Here is a 15241-nt window from a genome sequence, read left to right as displayed (position 1 = left end):
CTTTAAGAGTCAAATTATATGGGTGTTGCATCAACAACAATATTATTTTTGTGTTCTTATTCTTATTTCTCTCACTATGAAGTGGCATGAGATTGGCTATTAGCTTAGTTTCTCTTTCATTTGAAACCAAAGGAAGATGCAAAAATGGTATAACTCTGAAGATGTGAAGAATCAAAGGTCATATGTAGATAAAAAATACTATGTCCTCCCTAGCTAATTATTACAAAATACTTTGTCAGCATATAAAAATTTAGGTAGTTGTACATATGAAGACCTTTACATAATTGCACGTGAAAATTGGAGATTTCAAATATACTAGAGAGTTCAATGAATGAAGTCCCTATCTTAGCATGCATTTAAGTGAATTTAGGCTACCACCTTCCTACTATCATGGGTCTCATTTCTTTCACACCCGGTCGGTACTAGATCCTACCAACCCTTGGCTTGAGGAAAAGGGTAATGCAAGAGGGCTACAATTGCACAAGTGGAAGTTAAACTTAATGGGTCATAATAAATACCATGGTCTTTCTATTGAGAAGCAACACCTCGACCAAGAGGGAGCTCACAATGTAGGATAAGGATGAGAGAGAAAATGGAGAAGTACAAGATTAGAGCCAAAGCACAAAGTGTTTGCATTGACTATCAGCTTCATATACAAAGCTCCTTGTGATCCACACTAAATCCACAAGGTAGCACCTATCTTGTAGGCACCCAAGCCTCTATCATCCACCAATCCAAGATCCACACCAACCAATCAAGCTAATGGAGATTTCAATCTCTCTAGACACCACCTTGATGTAATAATCTCAACACTCCCCCTCAATATGAAGGTATGAGTATTGCACTAACATCATGTGATAAAAACTGGGAAAAGCCTTTATCACTAACAGGCTTTATGACACGGCTTTGGATTATTATAGAGACATGGTAATAGGTACAAGAAATCTAGAGAATATTATCAGGCAAGGAAGAGGAGTTAAAATTCCCATCTTCCTTCCAAGATGTGCATTCTCTATTAAAATGGCCTTGCTCGCCACATTTACCACATTATTTTCACATAGGATGCTTCTTGATGAATTTAGCTTCAATATGGCCTTTCTTTTTACAATAAGTACTTAAAAGGAGTTGACTTGGTGTACAATGCTTCATTAGAGGTGATTGCGCCTGCTATAGATACTCCCATGCCCTTGCTTTGCTTCTCCTCAATAAGAAGAGAAGAGATGACCCCTTCGGGTTTTGGATTAGGCACATTCTTTAAGTTCGTGACCAAATCGGGGCATGATTTGTTCACGGCCTTAAGAAGCACTGCAATTGCATCTTCTTCATCAATGGTTGCTTTTACTGAGGCCAACTCTGCCATAAACCCCTTCATGTGTGAAATGAAGGCACCAAGGTCACGTTGAGTAATCTTAAGGCTAAAGAATTTTATTTTTAGAGCAATTTTTGAATTCTTTACCTTGTCCCCAAAGAGTTTTTCCATCTCATCCCATTTTAATTTGGCAATTTTAAGCTTATCTATATAGTGAACAAGCCTTTGTCAACTGTGAGCATAATGACTGCTTGAGCTCACTCATCCTCCTTGACTTCGTCAGCTTTGTTAGGATTTGGAGTCTTCCTCTAGGTTACAGATGCCATAGACCTTTGAGCATAAGCAAGTACTTGACTTGTGTTTGCCAAGAGTGGAAACCTTCACCATTGAATTTCTCAATGGATGGAACTTTGATCATAAGCCAAAAGAATGTCACGGAATCCAATGCACTCAAGATTGTTTCCATTGTTCAAAGGAAAAATATAATGATAGCCAATATGCATGCAAAAAAACATATCAAGAAACTACTCCCCAAGTCTCTAGAACTGAGGTCAATGCTTGGGTTGACTGCACAATAGAAATCTCTTTAAATAAGGAGAAGAGAGAGGGTTCATTAAGCTGACACATGTCAATATCTGAGCCTTCCTTCACAACCTTAGCCAAAAGAAATAATGTTGTGAAGAAAACAAAGAGAAGAAATGAGTTGCCAGAGGATATTGTCGTGCGGGATGAGCATTGTGACCTCACAGAAGGGATACCGCTACAAATCAGGGATATAGAAAAATCTACCACAGTTCTAATAGAAAGATGTAGTATGTGCATCAAATAACCTCTCATAGCCAAAAAAAAAATGTTACCTTCAGTAGGGTTTAAATGATTGGAAACCAATAGTGATGGGAGACAGTCCTCAATTTGCAATACTAGAACGTCTTGGCAAACACGAAGCAACCTCAACTCTTTTCTTTTTGAAGAACACATGGCAAAAGTTAACCTCATCAATGGAATAGTAGCACATCCCAAGAAATGCAGGAAACGTTGTTGCACCATGAGATCTCTACTACTTGAAAAGACTTTGGTAGCCAAGAGTTGATAGCCAATAAAAAAGGTGCTAGAAAAAATCTTCCATGCCATGAAGAGCAACAACCGAATGTTTTGACAAAATAGCCACTTATTGAGAAATGCGGTAGAATAGCCACAAACATAGATAAGACATGTCGCTCCTCCCAAAATGCCAAAACAAAGCACTCTACCAAAAAACCCTTGGTGAATAAACCAATGATGTCAATTGTATAACCCTTTGATTCTCAAGTGGAGCAATGCTCAAAGAAGCTCATAGAGAAGTCATCATGGCTATAGAGGTCTTGCAAACTATTAGTCTCCATAGGTTGTTCCATAGATTGTAAACACGACAACAACAACATGTGAGGGAGATGTCGATCCAACTAAAGGGACATACTTTAAAGCATGACCCTGATACATTGTGAATTACTTACCATTGGGCCTACGATATGGAAGGCCTACATTAGAAGCACTTATATGTCAACATGAGTAAAGACATGTTGAATATATACACAAGTGACTGTCTTGTTGCTGGGAGATATTAAAAAATCTATGGTTATACCTTTCCAATGATTGGAGATGCTCTTTGCATCCTTTCAAGCCACTTTATAACACCCACGATTAGTGGGTTTCATTGTGATCCAAAGAATATTTCCTATAGAGCTGAGGAATCCATTCCTCATGCTCATCGTTGATGTAATTAGAGGAGAAATGGGGTCTCAAAAGGGACTTCAATAAGTGTTTCCTAATTTCAAGGGATTGGGATGGGACCAATGAGAGTGCTCTATAATGCCCTAAGCCACAGGCACTACGAAAAGAAGATAACGTGCATACTCACACACGCCAAAATGGACTATGCGAAAAAGAATCAAGACATTGTGTATCTGAATTTGTGAAAAGACACTTGCCACCCATGGATATACAAAATATAACGTTGCAATTGCTGACTGAAGGGTTGCAACCACTTGCACCCCTTGGGATTTGCGCTAACCCTGTAGGCTATTAATGCGTTAACACATGGCACTCACGGTGGATTGTGCGAATCCACTTTGACAACTGAGCTGATAGAAGTTAGAATAGTGTGGTGCAAAGTGTATAACAATCATTTCAAGCTATGCCAAGAAAAGACTTGTGCAAGTAGACATCCGCTTAATCCATAGACCACATCTTGATCCATCCCCAAATAAGAAAGTATGTTCATTTTATCCGGAGCCAAATTAGAAAGTACATTCGTTTGATGATTGCATCAAGATCAGCACTCTCTGGTCCTGATACCTCCACCACAACCAACAAAATGGTAGTTGTACTTAAAGGAAGAAGTTGAACGTGTCTTCAACTGCACGGATGAAGAAGGCTAGTGTGGAGGTGTGTGTAGAGGCAGACAATAGTCTCTCATGGAGTTCGTTAGGGTCCTATGGTGGGGGAGAGACCATCTGAGTGGCTTGCAATTGTTCTTGCAGGTGAATTTTTTGTTGTTGTCTTTGCTAGAGAAGGGCATGGAGTTGCTCTATTTGACGGGCCTTTTCAGCTACTTGAGTTTCAAGAGTGAGCTTTTGTTCTTGCACCCACTCATGTTGTTGCTGATACACTATGGCTTATCTTTCCTAGAGCGCTCGCGGTGACCAGGGCTTCTTTTGTCTGCTATATTTTTGCCTCCAACTCCTTGCCAATTTCTATTGCCTTGAGGGCATTGGCCTCTATGACCAACCGGTCATTCATTTTGTCTTTCTAGAGCAACCTCTGCCGTTTGAAGTTGATGTTGGTAGAGTTCACTTTGCACGCAAGCATTACTTGCAGTGATTGACTGATGGTCCACGAACTCTTGTTTCCTAGCCAACACATACTCTTGTTTCCTGGCCTCCATAAAGAATTGTTTCTTTTGCGGCACACCTCTATCCTCCCACATCAACTTGGCATAATTTTTTGTAGAGCTATAGGCTTTGAGTTTAGTCAATTTCAAGGGTTGTAGATGTGCATGTCTTAGTTACTGTATTCTACCACCTGTTGAGCTCTATGGTGGCATCTACCCTTGTTCTTTAGTAATATCATGGTACTTGCTTTTTTTGAGGGCATGCTCTTGTTTGAGCCTCTTGGCTGCCTCAGCCTCCCTTTTCATGTTTTCTTCCTCCTCCTTTTATCTCAGATCTTCTTGTTGCCTCTCAACTCTTGCTCTTTTTTTCTCTTCATCTTGGCCTTGACCTTTGCATGTTGGCTACTCTATTCCTCCCTCTTCTTCTTGGTCAAGGGTTTTGTGGGTGTGGTTTTTTGTGTTGTTGGAGTTGATAGCAATGTGCTATCTTTGGAGGCATCATCGAATCCTTTTGGCACCAGGTCATCTGACAAGTAGTGAAAATTTGGCATAAAAGACATCAAATTCTCAATCAGATCCTTAGAATGCATGCACACAATGATGAACTTTGCATAAAAGTGCTCGGCCCACTTTGTCTCTTTGGGCTGATATAGGTGAGCAAGCAGGTTCAGTAGGATAACACTGTGGTGTTCGGTATGGTTTATCTGCACCAATAACATGACAACTCAAGAAGCCTTGGTAGTGACAACATTGCTAAATGAGCTGATAGGGATCCCGCCCCTATGGGTTTTCTTGTTGTATTCTACAAGTCCCTGTAGCCTCTAATCCATATGGCAGAGTGTGCTGCATATGGTGTGGAAACACTATGCAACCCAAATGTCCTACGGATCATTCAAAAGTGAACTGATGGAACTTGTACTCTCCATTTGCATGTAACCATCCTGTTGTCTATGTGGCATTATTGAATCTGTCTACAAAATCCACCACCTATCAAAGATTAAGGTGGCATGGAAACTTGTCTACCACTGACTAAAGACCCATGGCCTATATAAGGGGAGCCACCTCTGGGCCTTGGAGCACTTAATCACTCATTGCATTGTGATAATAGAGGCAAAAAACCTTTATATTGCATCTAAATTGCAAATGGATTACCACTCCTTGTACTTGTTCTAACCACCTAGTTGGCCCGAGTAGTGAAAACCTGATCACCCTCATATTGTATTCCGAGTAGTTTTCCACATTCTCCATAGGAATGTTGAAGAAGCTTCATGGCTTGGCTGCAGTATTAATCCCTGGTGGAAAAAAGGACGTTTGCACTATAGATCACGAGGAGTCGTTTGATATAAGGCAGATGCGGATGGTAGTGAGCTTTGCAGATAGTCTAGTATCTGTGGAAATGTTTGGAAAATTTCGGCAACATTCAGCACATGAAAAATTAAGGAGCTACAAAATGGAATACCTCCTTATATAGGGATCCTATTAATGCAGCAAGTCAGTGGTAGCATTAACATAGTGATTGGTGTTATTAGAGTAGCGAACGACTGGCATTAGTAGCATTACTATCATAGTGGGTTAGTGTTATTGTTGCAGTGGGTTAGCATTATTATCATAGTGTGGGTTGATGCTCCATTTCTAAAGAGGATTGAATCCTCCTTTGCAAGTGAAAGATATTTAGTAGCTCTTAGATATCAAGGAAAAACACATATGGATATGTGGTTATATGGAAAGATATATTCATTACAGTCACAAAGTTGTTAGGTTCCCCAATTCCATTGGTTGATAAGCTTAATATAGTTTCTATCCAAGGTGAGAATTGTTTGTTAGGATATTGTCAAAGATTGATGCTCATGGAGCATGTAGCCTTCATACCCACTACCAACCTTTGCTTAACAAAAGGGACAAAATGATTGCAATTTTAGAGTCTTGGAATCAACATTTAGTATCATCTATGCAAGCCACAAGTGTTCATATGGCTATGAAAGAAAAATGCTATGATGGCATAGAGAATAAAATAAGGAATTATAGGTAAAGGTTCAAACATTAGATGCTCAGTTGGGAGAGCACACTGTAAATGCAATTCACAAAGCATCATTTACTATTTCTTCTTTAGGCCTTTGGTGCTCCATGCTACTTGTTAGTGGGGAGAGGTTGAATTCTTGGAGAGCATTGAGGGTAGAGGAAAGTTCTTGAAGTAGGTAGATGCTAGCCTTCGTCCTGATCTCAGATGTATACACAATGCTTAATTGTGTCTTTCAAGTGAGTGCATAGTTTAATTTTGACATTTGTAACCCAAAAATGGAAAAACAATATGTGATCGATGGATCAAAATCAGTGCCTATGTGGTGGCAACTAGTGGGACCCAAAACGATGGAAAAAATATCCAAAATAAATCGTTTGATGAAGATATTTACATGCATGAAATATGAGTTTAAACAGAGTGCAATTTAGCCTCCAAACGGCCAAGATACGAGCCCTCAAAGAAAGGACCAATATTCAAAATTCTTTAAAAAAGGACCTTCCTTTTTTGTCTTTTGGTCAATCTAACCCAACCTAATGTTTCTAACTACCTATGAGTTGCCCTATTTTTTTGGGGGGGAATGAGAAAGGGTTGGCTAGGCTAACCTAATCTTACGTAGCTAGTTGTACTAAACTAAGAGGTTGGGGATTGGTTTCAATGCTCAATACTTCTTATAAGGTGATTGATAAGGCTTTATCTCTATGCATCAGTTATCTTTATGCACAAGTAGTGGATTGTGAGTAGTGTGGAGTTGTTAGAAGTCAGTGGGAAATATTTGACAATGTTTTAAATGTAAGATTGGCCTTGGATTATGCAAATGCCATGGGTAAGAAATGCATTCTTTTTGGATTGGATCTGGACAAGGCTTTGGGATTACATCCTATTGGTAATGAGGAAGTTGGGGTTTGGAGATGCTTTTGTCAATATGGTGGCTGCCTTGTTTAGGAATCCCTCTTTAGAACTATGTTTGAATGGTGGGGTTGTGGGATCTTTTGATCTTACTAGGTCCATAAGGAAGGGGTGCCACCTTGCCCTTCTGTTATTTGCCATCATCTCAACTCCATTGATGCATCTTTTAAAAAAAGCAGTGTCTGAACGTCGCATTGGAGGGCTCAGGTTACCCACCACTGGTGTGCAGATTTATTGTCAGCACTTTGGTGATGATATTGTGATGTTCTATCAAGAAAATAGGTCCCATAAGGATGAACTCATGAGAATAATCTCTTATTTCTACCATACTTCTGGTTCAATTTGCAATTGGCAAAAGTCATATGCTCTGAGAACTAATGATTCTGCTCTATCGGATTGGTTGGTGGGTTAGGTGCCCTTGCAGTGGAAATAGAGAGGTGAAGTAATCTATTACCTTGGAGCCCCTATTGGCTTGGGCAGTTCTATGCATCAGAGATTTTCTTGGTTCAAAGATCAATTGAAATCTAAGCTTCGTCGGTGGCACAGATTGAGTCTAGGATGGAACGCTAGAGCTTTGATTGTAAAACGTGTGTTGATGGCTTCAATCATCTATGTGGCCACCTTTTGCAACTTCAAACCAAGAAGTTGGAATGAAATTGAGAAAATTTTTAGAGCAGTTTTGTGGGTAGAGGAGGGAGATAAGAAGCGGCTACATTACATTCCATGGGAAATGTTGAAAGCACCAAAGCTAGAGGGTGGCATGGGTATTCCAGACATCTTCGTTAAGAACAAGTCCATGTTAGTCAATTGAATCCCTCGATTGTTTAATGACTCTACTCCTTGGGTTGTTTTTGCTTTCACTGGAGCAAGGGAAAGCAACATGGGTGGGGATGTGGGAGGGTCTGTCGTGGTATGCTAAATTGTTTTCTATTTTTCTAGTTTGCATCAGTGGTTTAGTGCTAATGTTGGGATTGGTCACTACCTGTAGGTGCAATATTAACAAGATGAAATGGATACAAAGAGGTGGACTGCATGGGGATGCTAGCCTCAGTGAGTGCATTTGGTGGACCAATGTCGTGGGGTCAGACGAGCATTCTTTTGCTTGGCTTGACATGCCCAATGCGCATAGTATTTTGAAAAAATGCCTCTGTTTGGGCACAGATTTGGGAGGAACACTATTTCATTAATTTTGGACTTTTTCTGTTGTTTTTGGACGAAGCCCAAAAATCCTTCCCAAATGAAAAGTTTACTTTGTGAAAATATCCTTCCCAAATCAAAATTTTACTTTCTGAAAATATTCTTCCCAAATCAAAAGTTCACTTTGTGGCACTATCATATTCACATAAAAATATTGTTTTTTCAATCTATACTTTTGCACCAACATGCAAGAATTTGAAATAATCCTATATTAGAAATTCTAGCTATACCTAAGTTATTTGTTAATTTAATTATTTTTAATATTTTTCCTTGATGTGATAAATCCATGAAAGGAGACTTAAATATTTCATGAAAATAACATTGTCACTCGCAATATGCACAAAAATTTTAAAACTTTTAATAAATAGAAAAAAGACATGATACCATAAGACCCAAGTTTTGTATTGAACCAAAGAATTATAATAGCAATTATAGCTATCATTATATGATTACATTGAGAGACGTTGCTCTCAGCTAGAGTCTTTATATCCAAAATGATATAGATTGAACATATGTTTACAATTTAAATTCTTGCTCTTAAAGAGCCTCAATTCGTGCCATCTGCATAATTTGAGTCCCCATTATCTTATTGCTCAATGTCACGACAGTCCCTTTCTAGGTGCCATCTGCATTAACTCCCACTTGTCTTGCCAAGCCTTGCCCCTTGGGTGCATTGACTCCCCATTGTCTTATTGCTCAATGTGACAGTCCCTTGCCAGGTGCCATCTGCATTAACTCCCTATTGTCTTGCCAAGCCTTGACCCTTGGGTAACATCCAGTGCATATTTTGACTCTCATTTGACATAGGATGCGATGACTCTAATTATAATGGTCTTGAATTGGCTTCTTGCCTAGTACCCAAATAAAATCCTTCAATGGACTTCAATACAAAGCTTTAATCATGGACATTCTTCATTTGTGCTGTCTCCTTCTACTTCCTCCATGGTGAGCATCCTTAAAAATTCGTGTATATGCAAAATACTTTGTTGTGGTATTTTTATTTTTCCTTCTACCTCATATCCCATGCGCTTCTTTGATTTCTTTGCCCTTGAATGCCAAGACACTATGATTGTCTCCGTCAAAACTTGAGAGACCGCTTCATCATTTGGGACCCACTCCTTCATTATACAATTAGTATACAATGTGTTGTTATCCATATTCTCCTTCCTGCCCTTTGGCTCATACCATACCGCTGTAAATGTTGTAGCTCTCCCTTGGTCATCTCTTTGCACATCAACTACTTTTGCAACCCAAAACTTCACATTCTCATATTCATCATCCGATGGCCAAACCACAGCAAAACAATCGACCTCTATATCTACTTGCGGCATAAACTGTCTCTTCTTCGGTCCACAATATGGACGTGGGAGTAATGATACAAATTCATTTTCAAATACTGGAGCTGGGCACAAATCGTTATGAACATTTGGCCAAAACATATTGCATTCTTCCTTGACATCCTTTGAGCCTCGCATTCTCTCAAGGTCCTTTATTAAATTTCGTGTCTTGTTAATTACAGTGGTAGTGTGTTCTCTCCAAGTAGGCTTCGAATCAGGATATCTCCGGAGCATTTCCTCTTTGTATGTAATAAATGCTTTTAATCCTTCTATTTCACAGTTAGACCTCTCATTGAATTCTTGTATAGGAGCCCATGTTGGATACCTTTTATTGCTGGGAATTGAAGTTAAGAGACTGTAAGATTCTTCAGGTTCCCATTTTGTATCATGAGAATACTATTGCCATTGCATTACGAGTTTTTCACCTTTTAAAAAAAAATGAAAGTAGTGTGGATTGGTATGACCTGTCAATGCATCACCACCCATTTGTATGAAAGGTAGAATGAAACTCTTCCAATCATACATTCTTTCGAGCCTCTCACATACTGTACTTTCCTTATGACCACCAACTTGCCTGCCACATCTTCTTACCAAGTCATCTATTGTCTCCACATCCTTGCATTTAAGCTCCCTTGAGACTGTGCTAAAAACCTGATCGATATCCTCATGTGTATGCCCAACATACAAAAATCCACATTCGACCTCATTGAAGATTCGATGTGCAACTAGCATGGAGCAGAATGCAAACATAAGTATATTCTTATTTTCTCGCCAGCAATTATCAGCTTGTATTCTCAAAGTCGGTGGTAGGCGACCTTTTTCTGCATGTACATTGCAAATTGCCTTCATAATAGATGTTACAACTTGATTGCTATCATGTAGATGCAAGGAATCAATCCATATATCTGCAAAGAACTTAATTCCATGCACTAACACTCCACATAGATGTGTCTTTAGAAAGTGCTTTCCTTGAGGTGGAGTGGCAACAAAACGAGGCAATGTTGTTGTATTCTGATCCATGCCATCTACAATAAGGCACATGTAGTCATCGGGATGTGAAATAGCTTGCTCCTTCCAAAATGCATATTTTTGTCTAGAATGTCAAATAAGGTCATGATGAGACTTTCAGTTTTTTTTGTATAATTCCCTTTGATTTGGACATGTTGCACTCTCAATCGCTCGCTTTAAATCATCACAGACATTGCACTTTGACATTTTTTGCCTCCTTGGGATTTTAACATATTCAAAGTTCTTCTTCCAAAGAGTATACAAAGTATGAGAAGAAGCTACGGCATCCCCTCTTTGCCTTTGCTTTTTTGCAATAGAGTCAAATACTTCGAGCTTTGTCAAGCCCATTGGAAGGTGCATTTCAGTGATCGCGTCACTGTTAGGGAGTTTGGTAGATATATGGGGTTGAGGTAAAGCATTTTCATGTATGAAGTCTTGCAAAATTGCTGCTACCTTGACAGTTGAGATTCTTGATTTGGACCTTCCTCTATTACCGTGAATGCTAAATTTGTTGCCGCCCTTTGCCTTGGTGACCAAATCCCAATATGTACCATGGGATAATCCAGTAATATTGCGATATGCCTTATTGCAAATCTTTTTTCCATTTACGAGAGGTTTTACCTTTTGTCTTGAACTTAGCCTTTTATTGCCATTCTGAAGAAAGCAAGAGAGACTTGTGAGAAGGTATTCATTTCTTTCACTTCCTCTTCTTTGCCACACGTGTCCTCTACATTCCTTGATGTCTGCAAGATCAATGAAGCGCATACATCTTCACTTGCAACATAGATATCCCAATGCATTTAACATGTTCTCCTCCTTCATTACTCTCTTCCTCTTTGGTTGCTTTTGTGGATCTGCCGGGATTCGCTTTCTCTTCATGCATATGTATGACCGTTTTTGTTCATCGTGCATGTTGTTATCTGTATTTATGCACTTCTTCTCCTCACATTTGTTTGTAACCAAGCATCCATGATTGGTCGTTGCATCCTTGGCCATATCACAATCAAAGTTAAATATTGAATAATCCTCTATTGATCTCATCCTTGTTTTTAACATACTCTTAGGACCATTCAATGAGTTCAATATTCTACAAGAGTATTGAGAACCTTGAAACTCTTCCACCCCTGAGAAACATCACTCATTGGGACATCTTGCATGGCTTTCACAAATCCACAAGCTTGATTGACACCAGGTCTGTTAATATGCATGAACTCATCCACACTTGACAAGACATCGCTATTGAAACCTTTGCCCTTCTCACTGTGCAAGAATTCATCCACCCCAGATAAGGCTTCACTTCTAAAATCATTTTGTTTCTCGGAACCAATGAACTCATCCACTCCAGATAAGATGTCACTTCTATAATTGAGTACATTGAAATCATCCACATTTGAAGTGATAGAGCCTGGCACATGGGCACACTTTTTAGGTCCTTTGATATTGTAGTATACCTTGGCTTTATCATTGAAAACCACATGCCTCTTTCTCATGTTTAAAAATTGCATGCTCCATCTCATATTCTTGCCTACCTCATAGTAGGGATCACATAAGGATGTTATGTTATCAACCATACCATCATCAGTGACTTTTAGAATCCTCATCTGTGCAAATGACCATTGCTCCACTTATTCAAATCCCAATACTTCACCTTCTGCTAAAGTCTTATTTGCAAATGATCTCATTTGTAAAATGTCCCCTATAGTAAAATCCAAGGTGGTGCACTTTGTATTCTTGATAATGTCTGTTGCATAAGTCTCATCTTTGTCCCATGCTATAAATGATTTGTTGGATGTATTGTAGGGCATAACATCTGCAAGTGTTTCCATATCTCCACATTTATACTTTAGCTCAACATGTGCACTAAGAATCTTTGATACAGTAAGTGCCACCTTATCTTCGCCAAGTCTTCAAAAGTGGCAAACTGAATTGGGATCACTATCATGGATTGTAGCAAATGCAACTACTTCCCTTTTGCTACATAAAATCACATCCATCCCTAGAACAAAATCTATAGCCATCTCCTTTGTGAGAGTCCTTTGCAAGCAAGCTGTAGTAGCAACAATTACATAAATATTAGTCTCTTTTTAATAATCTACTCATTTATTATAATTTTTAATTAGTACTTAATTTATTGGTGGGAGAAGTTATCCGATTAAGTACTCATCATATGGACACCCCAAGTACTTAATACCAACTAGGTTAAGGTGTAGGAAAAGTATTGTGCCCATTGGATATGCTTTGCATGGTCGATCGAGCATTAAATACCATTTTTGCCTTAGTGTCATGCACATTCGTAAAAAAACACACTGCTAGGTGTGTTATCCAATCAAGTACTTATGCAATGGGAATGCCACTTTGCATGTAATTCAATTCCACCTATTGAAAGTGTGTGCAAAGTATTGTGCCCATCGGATATGCTTTGCATTGTGGATCAAGCATAAAACACCGTTTTTGCCTTAGTGTAATGCACAACCATAAAAAAACACGGTCCTAGGTGTGTTATTCAAACAAGTACTTATCAGATGGGGGCTCCACTTTGCATGCAAGTATCTTTCAACTAGATTGAGGTGCGTGCAAAGTATTGTGACCATCAGAAATGCTTTGCATGGTCGATCATGCATTATACACCGTTTTTCCCCTAGTGATATGCACACATTCGTAAAAAAACACGCCCTTAGGTGTGTTATCTGACCAAGTACTTATCGGATGGGTGTGCCTCTTTGAGAAAATTTCAATACCACCTAGGTTGAGGCATAGGAAAATTGTTATGCCCATCATATATCCTTTGCATGGTCGATCGAGCATTAAATACCATTTTTTCCTTAGTGTCATGCACATCCGTGAAAAAACACATTGCTAGGTATGTAATCCGATCAAGCACTTATGGGATGGGCGTGCCACTTTTCATGTAAGTCAATTCCTCCTAGTTGAAGGTGTGTGCAAAGTATTGTGCCCATCAGATATGCTTTGCATTGTCGATCAAGCATAAAACACCGTTTTTGCCTTAGTGTCATGCACAACCATAAAAAAACACGGTCCTAGGTGTGTTATTTAAACAAGTACTTATCGGATGGGGGCTCCACTTTGCACGCAAGTCCGTTTCAACTAGGTTGAGATGCATGCAAATTATTGTCACCATCGGATATGCTTTGCATGGTCGATCATGCATTATACAACATTTTTCTGGTAGTGATATGCACATCCGCAAAAAACACGCCCTTACATATGTTATCTGACCAAGTACTTATCGGATGGGTGTGCATCTTTTGGAACATTTCAATACCTTCTAGGTTAAGACATAGGAAAAGTATTGCGCCCATCGGATATGCTTTGCATGGTCGATCGAGCATTAAATACCATTTTTGCCTTAGTGTCATGCACATCCGTAAAAAAACATGCTGCTAGGTGTGTTATCCGATCAAGTACTTATGCGATGGAAATGCCACTTTGCATGTAAGTCAATTCCACCTAGTTGAAGGTGTGTGCAAAGTATTGTGCCCATCAGATATGCTTGCATTGTCGATCAAGCATAAAATAACGTTTTTGCCTTTGTGTCATGTACAACCATAAAGAAACACGGTCCTAGGTGTGTTATTTATTCAATTAAGTACTTATCGGATGGGGGCTCCACTTTGTATGCAAGTATCTTTCAACTAGGTTGAGGTGCATGCAAAGTATTGTCACCATTGAATATGCTTTGCATGGTCGATCATGCATCATACAACGTTTTTCCTGTAGTGATATGCACATCCGCAAAAAAATACACCCTTAGGTATGTTATTTAACCAAGTGCTTATCCGATGGGTGTGCCCCTTTGAGAACATTTCAATACCACCTAGGTTAAGGCATAGGAAAAGTATTGTGCCCATCAGATATGCTTTGCATGGTCGATTGAGCATTAAATACCATTTTTGCCTTAGTGTCATGCACATCCGTAAAAAAACACATTGCTAGGTGTGCTATCCGAACAAGTACTTATGCGATGGGAATGCCACTTTGCATGTAATTCAAGTCCACCTAGTTGAAGGTGTGTGCAAAGTATTGTGCCCATTGGATGTGCTTTGCATTGTCGATCAAGCATAAAACACCGTTTTTGCCTTAGTGTCATGCACAACCATAAAAAAACACGGTCCTAGGCATGTTAATCAAACAAGTACTTATCGGATGGGGGCTCCACTTTGGACGCAAGTTTGTTTCAACTAGGTTGAGATGCGTGCAAAGTATTGTCACCATCAGATATGTTTTGCATGGCCGATCACACATTATACACCGTTTTTCCCCTAGTGATATGCACATCCACAAAAAAACACGCCCTTAGGTGTGTTATCTGACCAAGTACTTATCGGATGGGTGTGCTTCTTTGAGAAAAATTCAATACCACCTAGGTTGAGGTGTAGGAAAAGTGTTGTGCCCATCCGATATCCTTTGCATGGTCGATCGAGCATTAAATACTATTTTTGCCCTAGTGTCATGCACATCCGAAAAAAACACGCTACTAGGTATGCTATCGGATCAAGCACTTATGGGATGGGCATGCCACTTTGCATGTAAGTCAATTACACCTAGTTGAAGGTGTGTGCAAAGTATTGTGCCCA

The sequence above is a fragment of the Dipteris shenzhenensis genome, chromosome 31, assembly GCF_047967505.1.
Source record: "Dipteris shenzhenensis isolate YYH24624 ecotype China chromosome 31, Dip_SZ_1.0, whole genome shotgun sequence".
NCBI lineage: Eukaryota > Viridiplantae > Streptophyta > Polypodiopsida > Gleicheniales > Dipteridaceae > Dipteris > Dipteris shenzhenensis.
This window is presented reverse-complemented; position numbering follows the sequence as displayed.